Here is a 19,573-nt window from a genome sequence, read left to right as displayed (position 1 = left end):
TACTGCAAGAACTGAGAGAGAAACCTAGTTCTCGCCAGGATTCTCTTCCTTCCCAGACTTAGTTCACCACTCTGGAGGAACTTATTTTCACAACCCTGCTTTTCTTTTTGAAGTGGCACTAAAAACACCTGGTTCTTGAACTCAGCTGGTCACGAGTAAGGTCATATTCCCCAGGTAGAGAGGTGCCGGAGAGCTGGGGAAGCAAAGTCAACACTCGATATTCCTGAGCAGTATCTCCTCCTCCTCTGCCTTGCAATCACCCAGAGAGCCCAGCTGTGCGTGGTTACGTCGACCTCAACTCATTTGAAAACAGATTTGAGGCAGTTTAAGAAATACAGGCTTTCAACCTCGATTTTAAAATACACATTTTTTACATAAAAAATTCAAACAAGATAAACACATGAAAAACTTAAGCAAAATTAGTTTCAAGGAAAAAGGAAAATAAGGGTAAAGGAAAATTTAAACTCAAATTCAGTATAACATTAAGTAATTGTGTCACGATTCTATACTATAACTGAATCGCTTTTCTGTACACCTGCAACTAAAACACATTGTTAATCGACTGTACGTCAATATAAAATAAAAATTAAAAGATTCTATACTAATATTCATTATTTATTCTTTACTATATACCTTGTTAGTTGATAAAATGTAGATAGAATACTGAACTTAACCTATGAAAACTATATAAAATGCAGGCCTACTCATTAAATAAATATTTACTATATGCCTAGTATGTGCCTACTGTGTGCTTACTTTGCACTGTTCTAGGCACGGGAAACACCAATGAACCATACCCTCCAAATCCTTGCTTTTTGGTCAGTGGAAACAAGTAATATCAAGACAAATGAATACATTTCAGAGTACGTTAGAAGATGGTAAGTACTTTGGAGAAAAATGAAGCTGCAGGGGAGACAGAATACCAAGAAGTGGGAAGTCGCACAACTGCAAAATAGGGTGGTTGAGGAAGACCTCACTGAGAATCTGGGCAAAGACTTGGAGGTAAGGCTCAGCCCAGAAGATAAATAAAAAAGAGTGTTATAGGCACGGGGAATAAAGAGCATAAAACTCTGGGGCTGGAAAGTGCATCGTGACATGCTGAAGGACGAGCCGGGAAACCACTGCGGCTAGAGCAGAGTGAACTAGCCAAGTGCAGAGAAAGACAGTAAAAGGTGGGGTGAGAAAATTATTTAGGTCCACGGAAAGTCAATAAAATGTTACGTTAGAAGTGACATGACATGACTTCCATTTTAACCGGATGACTCTGGGCTTCTGTGCTGAGAACACAGAGTATGAGTCAAGGTCACAGGCGGGAGGCTGCTGCAATGATCCAGTCGAGAGATGACAGTGGCTTTGATCAGGAGGGTGGTGAAATATGCAGTGACGAGTGTCATACTCTGATATATTCTGAACCTACGTTCTTTGCCTCAAGACGGGCTACCTCTTCTATCTTTGAGGTTTTGTTTCAGGTAAAGCAGGTATCAGGCTAAAATTATTTTTGGTCATATTACACGGAGTAGATTTGGGGTCTTCATGTATGTCCTAAAGACTAAGAACAAAAACCTATGTATCCCCTCCTGAAGTCTTGATTCCCCCCCCTCCATGAAGTTTTAAGTTGACATCATAAATTTATATAAGATTACAAAGAATGTAATTTCTGGTCATGTAAACAGGAAAATTTTAAAACAGAACTTCTATATCACCTAAATGGTTAGTTTTACCACAAGGGACCCAGACTCTTGGTCAGACAGTATTCTGGGAGTGTCTGTGTGTCTGTTTCTGGGTGAAATTAACATTTGAATGAGTAAAGCAGTTTCTCTTCCCCACTGCACACCTCTCCCCCGCTCCCCCCATAATCTGAGGGCCTCATCCAGTCAATTGAAGACCTGAATAGAACAAAAAGCTAAGTAAGAAGGAACTCCTTCCTGACTGTCTTGAGCTGGGATGTTGGTCTTTTCCTGTCATTGGATTTGAACTGAAACACTGGCTCTTTTTGAGTCTTGAGCCTGCCAGCTTTTGGACCAGAACTTAGACCACAGGCTTTCCTGGGTCTCCAGCATGCCAACTGCAGATCTTGGGACTTCTCCGCCTCCAAATCACATGAGCTAATTCCTTCTAATCTCTTAATCTCTCTCCCCCCACACCCATAACCCCCTCTCCCATGTGTGGATGTGTATATATGTACGTATGTATGTATGTATGTTATTAGTTCTGTTTCTCCAGAGAATCCTGACTAATATAAACACCATCATCCATTTTAAATATAACCAACCAAGTTCAAGCTCCTCATCAGCTGGAAAATTTATGTAATTTTTTTCCTTTAACTCTTTTATTCAGTCTTCTTCCTCACAGAACTTTATCCCAATGTAGCATACGTTTATGTTGGAAAGTCTTTTACTGCTCACGCTACCATACTTCTCTGCAAGAAAATATTTCAGATTGCTGCTCTGTTCAGTGCCTAGGTAGATTCTAGACCCCTGCACAATACAGTAAGACTCAGGATAGATAAGGAGATGCCATTCTTGGCTAAAATGGGGAAAGAGTAATTGTGAAAGGGGAAGTGAAAAATACAGTCTGGACATTGCGAACTGATGCCCTCAGAACTCTTCCACACCTTAGGTTTTGGGTATACCCCAGGAATACCTGTTTAAAGCCCCCTGCAGTGGACTACCCATTTGTCTGATAACTAACAGTATGTTCTGTGTATAATCCTAGGCTAGCTGCTTGGTTTCGCCTATGCTGCCATAAGAAATCATTTGCCCCAGGCAAATGTCTTCGTAAGCAGCTCAGCTCACTCTAAAGGATGCTAACCCCAGCTTTCATCTGACACTCTGCTAGGGCACCAAGCCTCTCTTTAACCAGCCACACAGAAGAGCTGCACTCTAGGCCTTATGTGCCAGGGAGTAATGCCACCTCAAGTTCAAAGGCAATGAATATTCTCAAACCCTCAGCTGAGAAAAACAATACACAGGGAAGATTGCTGAGAGGACAAGTAGTGCATCCAGTCTTCCTATCGGTGGGCCAAATCAGATCAGCAGAGGACAGGGTACCACAACACAACCTTGCAGTTGCTTTTACAAAATTTTGCTTTGAAGTGATGCTACTAACTGAAAAATATTTTAGGAGGATCAGCCTTACAAAACTTGATTTTCAAAACAAAACACAGTGTACTCTTTGTGGAGACTCCTGGGAGAAATTCTTGTCTGATGTTGGTGCCAAGAGCAGTTATAATCGTCTTGAGAAAATGGTTTCTCTTTACTCCTCCAGGTGTTTTCTCTTCCCACTATCTCATAGAAAACCCAGAGGTGAAGTTTTGGCCCCTGCATCTTACGCTTAGGTCATTCTGACATGCAATTTAACTGTATTCTTGGTTCTCCTTTGTTCCCACCATTTTCTTACTTTTGAATTTTACTATGTCAAATATTATATATTCTTAGCAACCAAAATTCCTTCTGCCATGAGGGAATATACATATAAATACCTATATATGTACACACACGGCAATTTTGTCCTATAATCTCATGCCCCTTCCACATCCTTCTATATCCATCTACAGAGCTACTTCCTTTTAAAATATTACCTATTTTTTTTTTTAACGCTTAGAGTCATGAATATGCTATATTCTGTCACATCAAGCCAAGGTACCAAGAGCATAAGGTACAATCATTTGGGCCTCCAAAAGTAATACAAAACTAGAAAAGATACAGGAGTATTTAATCAACAAAACAATGACAAAAAAATCAAAATCTAATTCTAGGTTTTAATTAACAAGTGTTTGAGTTCCTACTTTGTTTCAGACACTAAGCTATATGTAAGGAATTAAGAGGAAATTAAAAGAATGGTTCATGATTCAAAAAGACCACTACAGTCCGTGCATGAGAGGAGTCACATATGTATATATGTACATGTGTGTCTGCATGTATGTACATACATATACCCACATACATGATGCATCATTAACACTGACGTAAGTCTACTTACATCTATATCAGGTTACAAAAACAGCAACCAGTTAATACCACTTCATGCTTAGTCACGGATAAAGGCATCATATTGATTGCCGTTGTTTAAGGGACTCCTGAGCCATCGCTCTGGCTACAACAACAATTGTAAAGGTCTTAAATTTTGTGACTTCTGATGACAGTAACAGGTTAATTCAAGAAAGAATGAATCCACCCAATTCAATGAGGACTGTGTGTGGTTTATTGTATGAATAGTTAACCAGAGAATGTCTGTCAAACTATATCCCTTGATCAATGTGGCCAAGAGAACACTCTCCATTCCTGAACAGTTTTGACCACTACTCATCTTATATTATGGAAATGTATGCAGTCCGTGATGACTAGAGCAGTTTCGGCCATGGTTTTCATCCTCAATTTTGCAGAGAAAAGTTAAATTCTTAGAAGAAGACTAAAATCCTTCAAAAAGCCAGGGTCTGACAAAAGTTTGGGACCTGTAAAAACTTTCATGATTGTATTTTCAGTTTCATGACATAACACACCACATGATTTACAGAAATATACTTACTATTTGGAACAGAGAGCTCTGCATCAAAGATAACCTCCAAAGATAAGGGAACTAGCCTTGACTCAACTCTGAAACATTTTATAATCTTTTGCTAATGGAGAAGAGTAACCTAGGTTTTAGAAATTCTCTTTAGCTAAAAGCACTTGAGTCCATTCTCTACGTCTGCGTCTTTATTCCTGTCCTGCCCCTAGGTTCTTCAGAACCTTTTTTTTTTTTTTTTTAGATTCCATATATATAAGGAGATATGGGGATATATGTATATGGATAGCTGATTCACTTTGTTATAAAGCAGAAACTAACACACCACTGTAAAGCAATTATATTCCAATAAAGATGTTTAAAAAATAAATAAATAAAAGCACTTGAATGAAATGTTACACAATTTATAATTTGCAGCCACATTTCATTCATGTTTTCCCCACACTCCCAGTCATGATCTGTGGGTCCTTTTCTGCGCCCCCAGTTTGCTCCTCTCCCATGTCAATCCAAATGGGCTGCCAATTTCTTATTGTCAGGGCCCTGATTACTATTTGCTGAAAATTCTCAGGCTGTGAAATTGCTTAAGGTTAAAATTTTAGTGTAGTCTCTTTATCAATTTTATTGCTCAGGGAAGTAGACACCACTTATAGACTTCCTATTAACCCTACTTAACGCAGCCTCTCAGAGTAAGGCAATTCTGGGGAATCACTACTGAATCATTTCACACATTCCACTGTGGTTTGCAAGTATACAGACGCACAAAAGTTAACCCTGCAAGAGGTCATGGTGGCCCATTCAGCCTATCAGCTGCACTGACTGCTCTTGCTTAAGCAGCCTACCCAGCTAACCTTTCCTCATCTCCCTTTAAAATATTCTATGTTTGCATCTTTCAGCTCCAGTGTGGAGACAGGGCCAGCATCCTACCACCTCTTACCACCTCAAATGCTGCCACCCTGGTCCATCAGCATCTCTCTTCTGGACTTCTCCACCAGTCTCCTAACTGATCTCTTTCCACCCTGACTCCCTACCATCTGTTCTCCACGCAGCAGCAAGCAAGATCCTTTTGTCCCTCACGGCTATAAAGTTTGCCCATCCTGTAGTAAGGATATGTAGTAATAGTACGTAGATAGATATTACAGTAAAACTCACAGTTCACGTATATTATAATTTGTTAGCTACATGGCTAAGTTAGCTATGTAGTAAAACGCTCTTAGCTTCATTATAGTATTGCTTTGATTCTTCTCAATTATTTCGTTTTCAAAATCGCCAATCATACCCAAACCAAGACCACCTAACCAGACTCTAACTAGGCTATGCCTAGGCAGGAATTACCCTTGGTTCTGTCTGTTGGGAACCAGGTAAATTACTCAGATGACACAATTACAGCTGCATTGTAAACGGTACACCTGCCTGTTTTAACCTTACCAAGTAGGCAAGATTTTAAGTATACCCCAGAGTCAGATAATCAAGTACTTTTTACCTTTTTAACATATTTTGAAAGGTCTTTATAACATACACTTAAGTAGCTATTTAAATATCCAATCATGCCCATTAATTAAATTGTGTTTTCCCAGATTCTTATACAATAATGACCAAGGCAAACTGACAAGTAATTACGTGTAATCTCTCTGCCTTCAAGAACACTATTCCTTAGTCATGCCCCTCCCCCAGGATAAATATCTAAATTTTTTCTGTCTCTGCAATTAGATATGCTAATCTCTACTTTAAAAAATAAAATTGACTTAACTGAGTTTAGAAGGCTAAGTTTTCTCCAACACCTACAGAATATAGTAAAACCTGCTTATCATGTCATATTAAGCCTTTTGACATCTGGCACCTACCTACTGGCTAAGCCTCATCTCCTACCCTAGCCCCACAGACTAAATTACTTGTAGATCAGGCATGCCACAGTGCCTTTGCACTTGCTAGTTTCTCTGCATAGAGCAGCCTCCTCTGCTTTGTCTACGTGGAAAGCAACTCATCTAAATGGTTCAGATGCTACCTCCTCAGGGAAGCCTTCTCTGATTGCCCCAGGACAGCTCTAGGCCCTCCCCCCTCCATGCTCCAATTCCACCTTGCATAGGTTTTCAAGCAAGCACACTGCCGTATTATTATAACTATTTGTTTGCAGGTCAGTCTCCCAGTGAACAGCAAATTCCTTAATGAAAGCAACCATGTTTTATTAGTATTCATATTCCTAATGCTTGGCCTATGTTAAGTGCTCATTAAATGCCTCCTGAGTTAATTAATAGACAAATGAATTAATGTAAGAATGTTAACAGAACAATGTGCAAAAGGATCAGAGCAACTGGTCCTCTGAATTTGGGAGTGTGAAAAACAAATTCAATTGCAAATTTAAAACAAATACATTTTTATGGTTAAATCAACAATTCAGAATATGGGGTTTTAAAGGAGGGACCAAAAAAGAAATCAATCATATCTATACAGATGTTTAAATACTTTTTCCCAGGTAATTTATTCATTCTGTGGTGCTGAACAAACACTCCCATTTCCTTCTCATCCCTCAATACTTCTGGAAATATGTGAAGACTAGTAAGGACTTATCATAATGTCAAGTCAAATAATTTCTTCAAAAAAAAGATATTATCAAGGTATATGTGAAGAACTTTAAAACACTACTGAGATTCACAAAACAAGATTTGAATAAATGGGAACACATACTCTGTTTGGGGAAAGGTTGGTTCAGTTTTGTAAAATATTCTCCCTAGATTAATCTATAAACTTAATTTAACCCTCCCCCTAAAACATGATTTTTTAAAGAACCAGACAATTTTCAAAGTTCATATAAGAAAATTAAGAATGTTAAGAGGATACAGGAAAATCCGGGAACGAAAAAAGAGTAGTAAGTGAAGACGTGCCATCCCAGATATTAAAACATGAAAAACTAAAGAAATTAACATGGTGCAGAGTTAGCCAACAAACTGACAGTCAACAAAACAGAGTAAACTTTCCAAAAATAGCTCTACCTGCAGAGGGGGTTTAATAGATGATGCTACCCTTTCATGCCACCTTCACCCTGGTCCAAGTAAATATTATCTTTCTCAAGAATCATCACACTGAAGGCAAGGGAAAGATACATTGTTCAAGAAATGTTTGGAGCAGCTCATGCAGCTCAATATCAAAAAAATAAACAACCCAATACCAAAATGGGCAGAACACTTAAATAGACATTTCTCCAAAGAAGATATACAGATTGCCAACAAACACATGAAAGCATACTCAACATCATTAATCATTAGAAAAATGCAAATCAAAACTACAATGAGATATCACCTCACACCGGTCAGAATGGCCATCATCAAAAAATCTAGAAACAATAAATGCTGGATAGAGTGTGGAGAAAAGGGAACCCTCTTGCCCTGTTGGTGGGAATGTAAATTGATAGAGCCACTCTGGAGAACAGTATGGAGGTTCCTTAAAAAACTAAAAATAGAACTACCAGCAATCCCACTACTGGGCATATACCCTGAGAAAACCGTAATTCAAAAACAGTCATGTACCAAAATGTTCATTGCAGCTCTATTTACAATAGCCAGGACATGGAAGCAACCTAAGTGTCCATCGACAGATGAATGGATAAAGAAGATGTGGCACATATATACAATGGAGTATTACTCAGCCATAAAAAGGAACGAAACTGAGTTATTTATAGTGAGGTGGATGGACCTAGAGACTGTCATACAGAATGAAGTCAGAAAGAGAAAAAAATACCGTATGCTAACACATATATATGGAATCTAAAAAAAAAAAAAAAAAAAAAAATGAAAGAAAATGGTCAGAAGAACCTAGGGGCAAGATGGGAATAAAGATGCAGACCTACTAGAGAATGGACTTGAGGATATGGGGAGGGGGAAGTGTAAGCTGAGACAAAGTCAGAGAGTGGCATGGACATATATACACTACCAAACATAAAAGAGATAGCTAGTGGGAAGCAGCCGCATAGCACAGGGAGATCAGCTCGGTGATTTGTGACCACCTAGAAGGGTGGGATAGGGAGGGTGGGAGGGAGGCAGACGCAAGAGGGAAGAGGTATGGGGACATATGTATATGTATAACTGATTTACTTTGTTATAAAGCAGAAACTGACACACCATTGTAAAGCAATTATACTCCAATAAAGACTTTAAAAAATAAATAAATAAATAAGAAGAAATGTTTGGAGAGAACAACGGGGTAGTTATGGGGAAAAATAAAATCGGATTTCTATTTCATTACTATAGCAAAATAAGTGTGAACCAAAGACATATACAAAACTAAAATCATAAAATTCCAACAAAAAACTGTTGAAGAAAAAGTTTTACCACCCCAGAGTTGGATAGGCTTTTTCGATTATCCTGCAAAATCCAGAACGTACTAAGGAAACATATGACAACTTTACATAAAAACAAAACTCTTAGGCCCAAAATATTATAGACACTATCAAAAGATAAATGACAGAAGAGCAGAAACTATTTGGGAAAAAATCTTACAGGAAATGTTAATTTCTTTAATATACAAAGAGCTCCTCAAAATCAAAGCCAAAACCCAAATTTTAACAGTGAGCTTGCAAAGGGCATGAACAGACTATTCAAAGAGGAAGATACAAAGTAAGCACATGAAAAGATGCTCAAATTAAACTATGAGATGCTACTGTCTCCCTAGCAGATTAGCAATGATTTAAGTCAATAGCGATTTGCTAAGAGGAATCAAAATGTTCAATTCATATTCCCTGTGACCCAGCACTCCACTTTTACAAATCTTTCCTATAAACTTACTGGCACATAACCACTCCTCCCTAACCACCCTGCCTCCATCTCCACCAACCCCATTTCCTCGGTAGTTCTCTGCAGGAAACTGCAAGCTACAGTGCAGCAGTAGCTTGCCTAAACCGTACACCACCTGAACAGCAACCATTCCTAAACCCTCTAGAATACCAACAGAGTCAAAGCAATGTAACCCTATTTGCTGCCATCCTGCGCTTTTCTCTTTGACCTCACCTTTTTCTTTTCCTGCCAGAAAGTCACCTCCTGTGTCTAGTAGATCCTCCTGCCGTTGACCTCTGTGGCCACATGGTCTTTCAACTCCCTGGGTTATACATCTCTTTGACTTATGATCCAAGTGAATTTTTAATCACAATAAGCATCTCAGAGACTGAGAACAAAACCTGTGAGATCCCTCCCAAAAGCTTCGGTGTAAAATCATTAATCACAAACATGAAGAAGAAAGCACTATCATAACTATTAAAGAAAAGTTCTGCTAAGCAGGTAAATATATACACACATATGAGAATTTCTCCAAACTCCTAACAGCAGAGAGACAATGATAATAATGAGTTAAAACTGGCAGTATAACCATCTTGGAGCCACTGTGCTAAGCACCTGCCAAGTATCATCTCATCTGACTCAGCCGCTCTATAAGATAGAGAATATTAGTTACCCCCATTTTTATAATTGAGGACAATGATATACAAAGCGACTAAGTAACCTGCTCAAGGTCCAAAGGCGAGTTACCAGCAGAGCCAGGTTGGGAATCAGACTACCTGCCCCAGAGCCCAGGCTCTCCACCACCAGGAGATATTTTTCTTCAAATCCTAATTCTTTTAGAAGCAAGGTAGCAAGTATTAACTGAAAGCTTGCTTGGAGTAGAGTGGAACACTGATACTGAATTCATGATCACACAGAATATAGAGTGGGGATTTTTAGAAATCCAGAAATACTGCTTTTTGTTTCAAGTCATTATTTCCATTAACCAGTTCACAGAGATGTTCTACATTAGGCAGAACCTGGTTTTGGAAGCGTTGCTCACTGACATACATATGTCTCTCTGGATTTATCCTCCCTCCCCAACTGAGATTCCTGGCTAAATTTCCTGTGTGTTCACTTCGGTTCAATCCCATCTTCCTCTCCTCGTGAGCTGTGCTCCCCTGGTGATGCCCACGAATTCTCTGTCCCCTCCAGGGCCCTAAGCTCCACACTCTGTCTTCCAGAGCGCCCTAACCTGCTTCCCTCAGACTCAGGTGAGAGACAGATCTGTTCCTATCGCGTGCGTACACTGCTCTTGTAAATTCTGACAATTTTATCCTTGAGAAACATACACGTGGGCTTTGATGTCCACAGTACTTTTCCTATAAGTCAATTCAAGAACTGAATACCTGATTACAACTTTTACTCGTAGCACTCCAATGGTTTCAACAGTTGCACTTATCTAGGGGAAAAAAAAAAACCCTCAAGATTGTGATTTATTTACGATAGACTAGTCAGAAAGTAAATAGAAAAACAGTAGGCGGAAAACAATGAATGAAAAAATGATTCAAAAATACGTAAGTTAAATAAATCGAAAGAAAGCCAAAATGTGAAGATAATAGCAAAAGCATTCATCTTTTTCCTCCACATCATCTGACATGTTTGCATATGCTAAAATGTCTGTTTCCTCTTCGCTTCCTACCAGGACGTTTGCTCCATGAAGACAAGACATTGACCGTCTTGTTCACTGTTTCTCCAATGTCTAGAACTGAGCCAGAAGCATAGTAAATGCTCAATAGTACTTGTTAAGTGAGTAAGTTAGTGAATGAAGCTTCTGCTTCATCATCTCTCGCTCCATAAACAAGATTTGCTTTCATACTCTGGCCAAGATTTCTAGAGATTTTCCTAACTCCTGAATCTCTTTTTAGGTTACTTTCAAGATGGAGAGTCATCTGATCAGATCCAATTCTGAGACACACAAAACTTAACTGCTCACCACTCCCTACACATATGTTCCCTGATTCTTAAAAGGAAAAAAAAAAAAAAAAAGGAGGGAAGAGGCACAGCAGAAAATTTTCTAAACCACTTCTTCACTACATGAAACTAGTTCATGCAGGCCTATACCCACTGGTTCATAAGATGACTGTATTCTTTGCAAATAGCACAAAGCTAATTGAAAAAGGAAAAAAACCGTTAAGTTACTAGTAATGAAAGCACCAAAGGGCCCAGGGGGTTCTTTACTCTCTGGACAGTGTGTTAAGAGGCACTTCAGTGACCTCCATCCTCAACTCTCTCTGGTCTAAAATTGATTGATTTAGGTGAGAGTTCCCAGCTTCATTTCCTTGTGATGACTTTGAATGTCAAACTATACCCTCAAGGGCAAAAGGGATGGCGGAGAAACAAATGTCTTACGCAAAGCAACTGCTCTCTTTCCCTGCTGAATACAGACTTTTGATTTAATTAAACCTAAGGAGAGATTCCAAACAATTTCCAACTGGCTTTTTCTAGACCCTATTAATTACCTCCCAACTTACAGAAAAAAACAACTACCATTCAGATCTTCTGATACCATTCCCATCTCCCCCACCCAAAGGTTCCTTGTCTTCCTCTGCATTTTCCACTCTCCTCCCACCACCCCTACCCCACTCCCTCTACTTCCCAACCAAAGCCACCTAATTGTTGACCCACCATCCGATGTCTAGGTTCTTGCTCAAGCCAGCCCCTCTGCCTGGAATGACCTTTCTGCTCCCATCTCATCTGCAAGCCTACAGCCTACTAGAATCTCTGTAACTGTCTGCCTTATAACGAGGTCATTTGCACGCAGAACAAGTTCTCATTAGTTTGCGGCCTTTTGGAAGACAGGAATTACACAGCTGCTTTTTTTTTTTTTTGTATTTAAATCTTTCATTCCTGGGGACCTAACAATGCTTTGCTTATAGAAGACACTTAATTCTTGTCGTTTACTTTATTGAAACTCATTTGGAGGCAGAGACATTTTCTACGGTTTTGCATAGAATTTCTAATGGATTACATCAGGATGGCTGCCAATCTCTCTATCCTTCTCCGTACAATTCATATAGTCACATTGTTTTGAAAAATCAAGTTTTCCACACAGAGCAGTAGTTGTCAATACCAGCACCCTAGGTTTTCTATGGTGATTCGTGACCCATTTGTTCAAGAACTATTGGATATCTGTTAATCAGCAGTCACTCAGCTGGGCCTTGGGATATAGAGATGAAAACATGGTCCCTGCCCTCAAGGAACGAGATGTCCATTTGGGAGAGAGAGCCAAGTAGACAAGTAATTATACTTACAGCTTATAAAGTCCTATGAGACCTTTATAAAGTCCTATGAGGTCTGTAAGAGGATAGACAGGGTCTACCTAGCTCAGCTTTGGGCACAGGGGTCAATAAAAGTTTTAAGTATCAAAAAGCTTCTGTGGGGGCTTCCCTGGTGGCGCAGTGGTTGAGAGTCCGCCTGCCGATGCAGGAGACACAGGTTCGTGCCCCGGTCCGGGAGGATCCCACATGCCGCGGAGCAACTAAGCCCATGAGCCATGGCCGCTGGGCCTGTGCGTCCGGAGCCTGTGCTCCGCAACGGGAGAGTCCACAACAGTGAGAGGCCCGCATACCGCAAAAAAAAAAAAAAAAAAAAGCTTCTGTGGGAGATGATATCTGAACTCGAAAGTTAGCCTCAAGAGAGGAGAGACATTGCAGGCAGAGGGAATGGTATGTGCAAAAGCACTGCGGCAAGAGACAGCTGCTTATTTCTGAGCACTGCAAATGTTCTGTTACGTCTGGAACATTCTAGGGGAGCTGCAGAACAAGCAGCAGAGCATAGAAGCAATGGCTGTACATTATGATGGGCCTGGTATACAAGGCCAAGGAGTTTGGTCTTTAACCTGCAATTAGTTCCATGGACACTGTGCTATCCAGGCTATAAATTTAGGATTCCAGGATCAGGCTAGTTTTGCCACAGAATGGAACAGGCATCTTGTGAATCACAACAACAGTCCAAACAAATTCAGCTAATTAATCTCTTTTGTTCAGTCAGGTAACAAAATCACAAGCTAAAAATACTGTTTTGGAAAACGGGAAGATATACGTTGCAATGACAGCAAATGTGCCTTTTTATGAAAAGAACTTTTCAGTTGAATAATCACAGGAGAGAACTGCCGGAGCAAACCATTTCTCAACAGGACTCTGACAAACCGTGAGAAACAAAAAGCAGATTACTGGCTGAAAAATTACGAGAAGATAAACTCCATGAAGCATCACTAGACTGAACTCCCTCAGAGCAATGGCCACATCCAGCTGTTTCACCACCGGATACCTACTGCCTGGCATTAGGGTGGACACAATAGGTGCTCAATGAGTATCAGGTGAATGAATGGACAAAGGAACTGATCCATAAACATCACCCCTCTATAAAACAGAAATAAATGGTTGAAGCACAGGGGGGGGAAATTAAGCATAATGTTTTTAAAATTCTTGAAGTGTTCATAAGAAAGCAGTTTCAATATTTAAAAAAATGCATTTCCACACAAGCATGAACACATGACCATAAACAGTTGCTTGATGTGACTCACGCTGACTGGTACAGCCACGTAATCTGCATGAAATAAACCCAGAAATAATGGACACCAGTGAGTTAGATGCCACAAAGCAGTTTTGTGAGCAAAGAATAACACAGTAAGTGTCAGCTGTGTATCGTGGAAGGGGTCCCACACCAGGAGTGGAGCTGGAGTCTAAGTAAATCCATGCACATTGGGGCTTCCCTGGTGGCACAATGGTTGAGAATCCGCCTACCGATGCGGGGGACGCGGGTTCGTGCCCCGGACCGGGAAGATCCCACGTGCCGCGGAGCAGCTGGGCCCGTGAGCCGTGGCCGCTGAGCCTGCGCATCCGGAGCCTGCGCTACGCAACGGGAGAGGCCACAACAGTGAGAGGCCCGCGTACAGCAAAAAAAAAAAAAAAAAAAAAAATCCAGGCACATTTATTGCACTCAACTTTCTTGTCCAGGTGCTGACTAGATCACTTTCTTGAGGAAGTGACTTAACTTCCCTGGACCTTAGCTTTCTTATCTATGAAACAAGAGGGTAGGTAAGATGCTCCTCAAGGTCCCTTTTTTTTTTTTTTTTTTTTGCAGTACGCGGGCCTCTCACTGCTGTGGCCTCTCCCGTTGCGGAGCACAGGCTCCGGACGCACAGGCTCAGCGGCCATGGCTCACGGGCCCAGCCGCTCCGCGGCATGTGGGATCTTCCCGGACCGGGGCACGAACCCGCGTCCCCTGCATCGGCAGGCGGACTCTCAACCACTGCGCCACCAGGGAAGCCCAAGGTCCCTTTTGATAAGAAGAGGTATTTCAAGATGTCCCAGGGGCAGCAGGTCGTCGTCATACACACATGAGCCCTGTTCATGAAGGATCACCATTATGACATGTTTCTGAGTAACGCTGCTACTCATGTCACTGTCGTAGTGCTGGAGGCTTTGTAAATCAAGGGAAGGTATAGCCCATCCCCTCTAGGAATGTATCATCTAGATCAATTGCCTTAGAAATTACCCATCTAGTCAAAAGACAGAGCTGGACCAACAGTTCACGATTTTTAGTGGTTGGGGGAGCCCTCAGATTATCTGGCCCACCAAGCCCAACGTAGCAGATATGACTCTGAATCTGACAGCCAGTTAGTGGCTGGGGCCACGCTGGCACCCGGGGTCCTGAAGACATCCTGCTGTGACTGGCCGTGGCCTCCAGACACTCATTCCCTCCGACAATCACAGGAGGTCTCCAGTGGGAGACCAACAGGAAAAATGTAAGTGAATTCCTGCTGTATTACAATATGTCTGCTTCTTATAAGAATGGCTGCAAGCCAAAAGGTCATGCAGCAGATGCCTAATTAAGGGTCAAAGATTTCTATTACAGAACAGGCCCACAAAATCTGTCATTATGTGTTTTTAACAATTTCTTGGCTCTTCAGACTTAAGGGCCAACAGCCTGACTGGAGAATTAAATGCTAAGTATAGGGAGGAATTTTCCCCTTTCGTCGTACGTTATTTTGGGGCTGTGATTTGATTCTCCTCCAAAATTCTGCCAACTCCCTTTACCACCCAAGAGATATAACTTGCACATAAACATTTATGACAGTCTGGGTAGATTATCATGCTCCTAAGGACATGGTTTTTTTCTGCGAAGCTGGTCTAGTGACTACAGTCCTAAATGAATTCTGTAGGGAGACACATTTCAAAAATGCAGTCTTCAACAGCTCATGAAGAATTTCTCCTCTTTTATACAATCTGTCTGAGTTGCCAATTGAATAGCAAGTTCCTTTCAAAGTAGATCACCATAGCTGGTGTTGGAAGTGGTTTTGAATCTCAGTTAAAGAATGGTTCTCCCTCTAAGCAGCTTTATGGGGGAGGTGTATGTTCTTTTTACTCTGAAAAAAAAGGCTCATGGAGAGGTGGTAAAGGGATTATATCACCTTAATTATATTGTAAAAAGCCACAGGAAAATTCAGCCAACATCCTTAATGATATGGTTCATTCAACTGCCAAAGAAAGGCTGTATCACATAATCAAGTGGTTTCATTTTGTATCATCCACAAACTCCCCCTCTTTATAGGAAGACCTTTTAAATAGTAAACATTTCAAGATTTGAGGTCAGTCCAACCTAGACAAATCTAGAATGTCATTAATTAAAATGCAAAACTGATTCTATGTCTGGTCCTGGTAATCAACTATGGAAGACAGTTTCAATGAGAAGAATGCCTGCAGACACATGAGGTTATATTTATATTAACAGGGATAATTTCTTCTCTCAGTTACATGATTACAGGTTGAGCACTAGAGTTTTGGTAACTAAAAGAGAAGATGTTGGGACTTCCCTGGTGGCACAGCGGTTAAGAATTCGCCTGCCAATGCAGGGGACACAGGTTCGAGCCCTGGTCTGGGAGGATTCCACATGCCGTGGAGCAACTAAGCCCATGCGCCACCACTACTGAGCCCGTGTGCCACCACTACTGAAGCCCGCGTGCCTAGAGCCTGTGTTCTACAGCAAAAGAAGCCACCACAATGAGAAGCCTGCGCACCGCAACAAAGAGTAGCCCCCGCTCGCCACAACTAGAGAAAGCCCACGCACAGCAACGAAGACCCAACGCAGCCAAAAATAAAATAAATTTATAAAAATTAAAATAAAGAGAAGGTGTTAACCAACTCTCGATTAATCCAATGATCTTCACTGAGTTTATATGTGTACACGAACGCCTAGTCATGCATAGAAATATAAATAAAGCAGAACTGGGAAAAAGTAGAAAGGAAGATAATGGAGAATTCTGAATACTGATTCAGAATATAAACTACAGGTTTCAAATTATTGAACAGAATACCATCAAAAGAAATAGTAAAAACACTTGTTTTAATGATAGCTGTAATTAAGAAATGTGAAAAGGGACTTCCCTAGTGGTGCAATGGTTAAGAATCCGCCTGCCAATGCAGGGGACATGGGTTCGATGTCTGGTCCGGGAAGATCCCACATGCCGCGGAGCAACTTAGCCTGTGCGCCACAACTACTGAGCCCACGTGCCACAACTACTGAAGCCCACGCGCCTAGAGCCCTGCTCTGCAACAACAGAAGCCACCGCAATGAGACGCCCACGCACAGCAATGAAGAATAGCCCCCAGTCACCGCAACTAGAGAAAGCCCGTGCACAGCAATGAAGACCCAACACAGCCAAAAATTTTTTTTTAAAAGTGAAAAATGAGTAACTGCATCTACACCTATCTAGGTATTTCTAGACCCATTTCAAATAAGTACAACTTGCTAGGGTTGCAAGCAAAATTGGTTACAAGGCACAGCAGCTAAATAAACACACACACACACACAAAACGCAAAAAACGTTGCAGTGACTTCATCACATCAAGAGGCTAAGAGTTACTGGCTCCACTCAGCACAGCTTTTACGGATATTTTCTGCAGTGATTGTGTATGCTGCCTTCAGAGACTCTACAAAGGAATTAACCTGACACCATGTTGTGAGACAAGCAAACGCTAAAGAATGCACTGTCCCAATTCACAGAAATTCCCAAAGGCGGTTATCTGGAGAGGGGGTGGAGGGGAAATCGGGGAAATCCCTACCAAGAGGAAAAAAAAAAAAAAAAAAGCTAGCTAGAGAATGCAAAGCAGTATCTCAAATTTTTCTCCTCCTCTCTAAATGAGCACGCTACAACTACTGAAAATATGTACACTTAACAGTCACAAGTAAACAGTACATTTGTGTATATGCTTGCATATTATACAATTCTGATTGCATGGGTGAATATTCTGTTCAGTAGAATAAAGGAAGCCCACTGAATTTCCTCTCTCAAAGCTAAAGTTGCTACTAATTAAAACAAAATATTTTCTAAAGGCATCTGAAATGGCCTGCAGTGTGAAATGCGGAATCTATTTCCATGACACCCAAACTGACTCTCTTTCCATCTTGAAGAATTCGTCAAGATGAGTTGCCAAGCACCTGATAAAAATCCTTGTGATTGGAGGAAAAAAAATTAAGCAAAGAAAACACCAGTAGAAATGAAAGTAAACAACTAAACATTAGAATCAAAGGAAGCAGAGAAGTCAGCCAGTCAAATGACAACACTACTCCCAGCCATAACTGAGTGTAGGGAAGCGTCGATATTAGAACAGCTAATGCAAACAATGATGAAAGTACTTCAGACATTATTTAATGATTCAGAGTTTACAATATACAAGGATCCTAATTTTTGGTTGTTGCTGTTGCTGTTAACCTATTTGCTGGTTTCCCTCTGAAGCTGAGTGATAATGTTAACATCTACAATTCTTGTTCTTTGTTTTAATGTACGCTTTCATGTATTTAAAGAACCCTCCACCCAAAACAACCAAATTATCTACTTTGGACCCAGGGAACAGGATAAAAGCATATGCCTGATGTCATCACCACTATTTTGAGAAAAATCCACACAGACAGTGGAAACAAAAGTGGTGAGAAAGAGCAAGACAGTTAAGGAACTTTACATTCCAAACTCCCAATCAACAGGGAGAAAGACCAGAAATTTCACTCCACATTTTACCCTCCCTGGAGTTAAATGGACCACAACTGGAAAATCCACACAAAATCAAATAAAATAATCCATCTCCAGTCCAAGACCGGAAAATAACCAAGCGGAATTAGAACTGTGAAGCTTATTCTTTAGAATGCTACGTTGACCAAAATCATCCAACACACCTGCTACCAAAAAAAAAAAAAAAAAAAAAAAGGAAAAGGAAAATAAAGACATCTCCCTGTGAGAAGAAACTCCCCTCCAACCCCAGGTTCCACAAAGTGAGAACTATACTAAAATGTTCTTGATTTGTTTCCTTTGGGCTTCAAGGGGCAGTCAGTAATTGAATTGTGGTGCTCTCTGCAGCACGCCTCAGGAGACCAGGAGAAAAATTAGAACACTAGTCTAAGAGTAAATGCCCTGGATCAGTCTGCCTGATGCCACCGCAACATGCATGTTCTTCCTCTGAAACCTGCTTATTTTCTCTTAGGAAAGTCTAACCGTTCCAACAGTCTCAAAGCCTTTTTATCTCCCAGAAGGAGGATTGAAACTACGTTGTCAACTCAGAAACGTGCCTCTCATCGCTGCCCTACCACCCTCTGAAGAGGATGGAAGACACAGTTTGCAGAACAGGCACCCTGAGATTCCAAAGGGAAAGAAGCAATGAGGTCATGCAGTCTACTCCGCCAGCCAGCGCACGGTTCCTCCCGCAGCCACGAATGCTACTGCCCAAGTTGTAAAGCCCACAAGAAAGATACAGGGCCATTGTGGACCCACAGGCAGGTGCTTTAAGGCGCCACTGCCCACAGCCGACTCCGACATAACTCACACGCGTGCTGTCTTCACCGGGAAAGATGAAATAGTTTGCTAGGTGGGCCGATCAGCCCGGCCCTTCCGGATTCTGAGAAGTGCACCTCAGCACGCCGAGGATTCATCTTTGCCCAAATTCGTCGGTCACCCTCCACAGATCACCTGCACACTGCTGCAGTTTTCCATCGTGCACACATTTCCCTGCCTGCCGCTTCAAGGACAAAGAGAGAGCGCTTATGTTTCCATCACAGGCGAGGAGCTCAGGTTTATGGAAACAATAAAATAAAATAAAAAAACAAACAAGCCAGACACATGGCCCCCGGCATTTTCGGTAGGGGGAATCACCCCAGACGTGGATCCAGGAAAACAGGAGAAACGCGGAGAGAAGGTCACTAAGCTTAGCTGGGAAGAGAGCTAGCGTTCACTTCACTGCAGCAGGGCTGCTCATTGAATGCAAGCACTT

General features: G+C 41.2%; 1 protein-coding gene across 6 annotated transcripts in view; it reads right to left on the bottom strand.

The window, feature by feature from the left end:
* Positions 1-19,573, bottom strand: part of ANO4 (anoctamin 4) — a 325,264-nt gene that overhangs the window by 305,143 nt on the left and 548 nt on the right. The window contains exon 1 of one of the 6 annotated variants that reach the window (XM_067009964.1): positions 19,130-19,565. The exons of 3 other annotated variants lie outside the window; for them this stretch is intronic. The gene's annotated coding sequence lies outside the window, so the exon portion shown is untranslated. Of the gene's footprint in view, positions 1-19,129; positions 19,566-19,573 lie in introns of those variants that run through there. 2 more of the 6 variants (XM_067009968.1, XM_067009966.1) reach the window with 2 other exon arrangements.

This window comes from Kogia breviceps, chromosome 12 (genome assembly GCF_026419965.1).
Source record: "Kogia breviceps isolate mKogBre1 chromosome 12, mKogBre1 haplotype 1, whole genome shotgun sequence".
Taxonomy (NCBI): Eukaryota; Metazoa; Chordata; class Mammalia; order Artiodactyla; family Physeteridae; genus Kogia; species Kogia breviceps.
The sequence above is the reverse complement of the archived record's forward strand: the minus strand, read 5'-3'. Positions and strand labels throughout refer to the sequence as shown.